Source organism: Solanum verrucosum, unplaced genomic scaffold, assembly GCF_900185275.1.
Source record: "Solanum verrucosum unplaced genomic scaffold, falcon-dt-bn FXZP01000590.1, whole genome shotgun sequence".
NCBI lineage: Eukaryota > Viridiplantae > Streptophyta > Magnoliopsida > Solanales > Solanaceae > Solanum > Solanum verrucosum.
In genome coordinates, this window is record NW_026020628.1 from 1 (window position 1) to 4,212 (window position 4,212).

The 4,212-nt window shown below is 30.3% G+C and overlaps 1 pseudogene; it reads left to right on the plus strand.

Annotated features, from left to right (window-relative positions):
• The first annotated feature begins 3,199 nt into the window (after window positions 1-3,199).
• Window positions 3,200-3,850, plus strand: LOC125811404 (cysteine protease inhibitor 8-like; annotated as a pseudogene).
• The last annotated feature ends 362 nt before the right edge of the window (window positions 3,851-4,212 follow it).

A 4,212-nucleotide genomic window follows, 5' to 3' on the forward strand; every position in this document is an offset into this window, starting at 1 on the left:
AGTAATTAAAATTAAAGATTAAAATTATTATCCAAAAAAATATTATTTTTTTATAAAATAAAAAAGTAAAATATTCTTCTTACCCCACTCCATCACTTCCTCTCCCTCCACACCCCACCCCCGACCCATTTTTGTTTTGTTTAAATTTCTTTTAAAAGTAACTATTTTTTACTTCATCCCCCTTTCCAATTCTAATTTAGATGTTATTTTATTTTTAAAAAAATAATTCTATCCACTAGTCACATAACCCTCCGCTTTCAATTTCGTTTCTCGTTTTGTGTTACATATACATAATATATATATATATATATATCAAAAATATTTGTTAGTTGCCGCTGCAAAACTTTTTTAAAAAATTTTAAAAAAATTGACGGTAGCAAGGAAAACAATTAGTCTTAAGATTAAACAGTGAAAAGAAAAGGGGTAAATAATTAAGGAAATGATTTTAAGAAAAAATGTATTCACTGTTCGTATACAAATAAAATTTCCACGACAATAAATATTAGTTAAACTCAATATCCTTTAGGCCAATGAGATAAGAAGCTATAAATAAATATTTCGTATGAAAAGGATATAATTTATGTTTGGTACTTACACAATCAACTACTATTCAGATTGGTTGTCCAATTTAGGCGCTACAAACTCAATGTATATATAAATATTAAGAGCCTGTTTAAATTGGTTTTAAAAATGATTTATAAATTAAAAGTAAATTAAGACTTGATTGAATTGACTATTTTAAATTTTAAATTTTGAATCAGAAAACTTATGCGAAATTTTACCTATAAATTTAAAAGTCATGGCTAGTATCTAGTAAAAGCTACAAAAAGTTGAATTTCATGAATATCCAGAGACTCATAAAATTTCTTAGCTACAAAAATTAAATTGACAAAGTTAATTTCTCAACTTTTTCATTACTCTCTCTCTGCGAGTTTGTATATGTATATGTTCTCTGTGTTAGACTTTGTCAATTATATATATATGTGTGTGTGTAATTTGCATAAATTGTGGCGGTTTGTATAAATCGGGGCTCTAATTCGCGTTTGTATATGTATGTGTTCTCTGTGTTAGGCTTTGTCAATTATATATATGTGTCTGTGTGTAATTTGCATAAAACGCGGCGATTTATAAATCGGGGCGCTAATTTGCATTTGTATATGTATATGTTCTCTTGTTAGGCTTTGTCGTGTGTGTGAGTGCGTCCGTGTGTGTTTGTGTGTCTCTGCGTGTGTCTCTGTGAGTGTCTGTGAAATCTCTATATAAATACAAATTTATATAAAGCGTGGCGAGCGAGATTGAGAGAGAGAGGAGAAAGGCGAGCGAGATAGGGCATCTGCGTAAAATTTGAATTCGTATACAATTGAATCGAGTTAAAACATTTGTATTTGTATATCAAATCTCTCCTTGCTTTATACAAACACAAATTATACAAATAATTATACATTGTATTTGTATAATTTCTATTTGTAGAGAGAGAGAGAGGCAAAAGAGAACTGGGCAGGGAAAAATTTGTATTTGTATAATTATAAGTGTATACGACGGATAGATATGTATTTGTATTTGTATATAGTCTCTCTCGCTTTATACAAACACAAACACAAATTATACATTTTGTTTGTATAAAGTGAGAGAGAGATTGACAGAAGAGAATCGAGAGAGAGTTTGCGTTTAGTTGATAAATTTTAAAAGTAGTTTTAAGTAGCAACTAGTATTTGACCAATCTTATGAAAAGTGTTTTAAGTGTAAAAGTTATATTAAATTATTTTAATTATAAAAAGATAGATATTTTTTTAAAATAGACTAAAAAGAAAAAAATTATCACTTAATCTCAATTTATATGATTCATTTTTAAGCTAGTCTCAAAAAATGACATATTTTCTAATTTAACAAATATTATCAATATTTATCCATATGTGTCCCACTTATTTGCCAAATGCTAGCTTAGTACTCCCTCTAGTACCGTATAAATGAATTGCTAAGACATGACACCCTTAAAAAAATTTAAAGACATAAATCAAAGAGTAATAATTTGTTAATATAAAATAATGTCAACAATTCGTTTATATTGAGTTAGAGGGAGTAACCCCCTAATGGGATTCCCTATATCGTTCCACGTAGGAGAATAGTAACAAAACATGCTTTTGTGTGTGCTAAAAATAAAGTCTTAAACAACAAAATATTTAATGTATGAGAATAGCATAAATCATGGTTTGCATAATTACGATAGGAAAAAGACTGGAAATAGGACTTATTGAAGCAATTATTTAATTAAAGTAGATGGGGACTCTTTCTTATGAACACATAAAGTTAATTTGCGATAAATAATTACTCAATTATCGCTCCTATCACTATACCTTCAAAGAAATTTAAATAATTCATTGTTTTAAACAAAATTGTTTATTCTTCGCTATTTATATCTCACGTTTTTTTTCTTCCAACGCAACCTAGTTAGTAATTATTAATTTTCACTATGATTTAATAACACCAAAAATACTTATGTATGGAACATTAAATACAAATATTTCTATGAATGGTAAGTACGTACGTCAATTTTCTTTGGAGCTCCTCTCCAATTAGTTCTTACTTGGAAGGAAGATGCATATGTCATGGTTAAACATAAATGATTGAGATTTAATTAATTAAAGTAAACTTCTAATCATGGTTAGGATCAGAGGCGTATCCAGGAGGGGGACACCGGGTTCACGTGAACTCATGCTTCCCTCCCTAGATCATATATAGTAGTGCTCTATTTTTTTTTAAAATATTTAAATATAGATGTGTGAACCCACACTCGAAGTATCATATAATGTCGTGCGATGATGATTCAGAGCACCTGTCTAAGTGAGGTTATAAATATGAATCTTTATCTATCTTGTTTTATTTTCCTTCATGAAATTGGGTAATACCTCTGTAAGTGGTTCGTATAGATAGAAAATAATTTTGGACCTATAATTTTAAAATTTAATGATTTCCAGTTATAAGAACCTAAATGTCAAACCGATCAAAATTTATACCTTTTGTAATAGTGCATCCATCATTTCATCAAAATCCTGAATACGCGGAATAGTATATTTTCCTAAAAGGTGGGGTATTTTATGTTTCTCAAAAATGCCCTTACGTACATCATGTGGTGGTCTATAAATTGGAGATAGACTAACAACTATAGAAAGCAAATACACACACAGACTCTCAAATAAAAATGAAATCCATTAATATTTTGATGTTCCTCTTGGTTTCAAGTACCCTCTCCTTTTGTCAATCTTTCACTTGGGACAATAATCCAATTGTCCTGCCGACGACTACTCATGATGATAATCTTGTACTCCCTGCCGTACTTGATCAAGACGGCGATCCAGTCAAGATTGGCAAGGAGTACATTATTGAGAGTCCCATCATCGAAGGTGGATCTGTATACTTGGATAATATTGGAGGTCATAAATGCCCAAACGATGTGTTGCTGCATATTCCGTATCTCGGTTTAACGGGAGATGGCACACCCGTAAAGTTCATTAATGATGATGATTATTGGTACTGCGTGAAATGTATGCCATACATATCATGTTCTCGGTTAGAACATCATCGTGTGTTAACCAAAACTGTTTGGAAAGTTGGTGATGAAAAGGACTTCCTCGTAACTGGTGGTACCCTAGGAAATGAAAATACCTTCTTTAAGATTATGAAAATTGAGATGGAAATACCAGATTTGAAAAATGTATACAAGTTACTGTATTGTCCCCCTCAACTTGTGTGTAAAGATGTCAACGGGGGCATTGATAATGGATATCCCCGTCTGCAGGTTCTCGAAGACGAACCTTTTCCGTATGTCTTCGTAAAGGCAAAGGATGCTTAGTTCATTTAATTTCCTCTATATATCTTTGCTTTCTAAATAAAGTGCTCCATGTAATTTCAAATAATTAAGTAATGCATGCTTATCAAAATACAACTCTACCTACCTTACCTTTTTGTACGTGGGTTAACTTTTTAATGTGTAGAATAAGCATAATTAAAAATTACTAGTATTTGATTTGTCATCGCGCGCGTTAAATGCTTTTAAGTCAAAGTAAGATAAACCTATTTTTTGTTTTTGTTTTTGTTTTTAACTTTCTTAAAGTCATTTAAAACTTATTTTAAGTTATTTTTAATTTTGTCAAACACTTCTATCAGCTAAAAATGACTAAAATAGATTTGACGAACTTTTAAGTCAATCCAAAA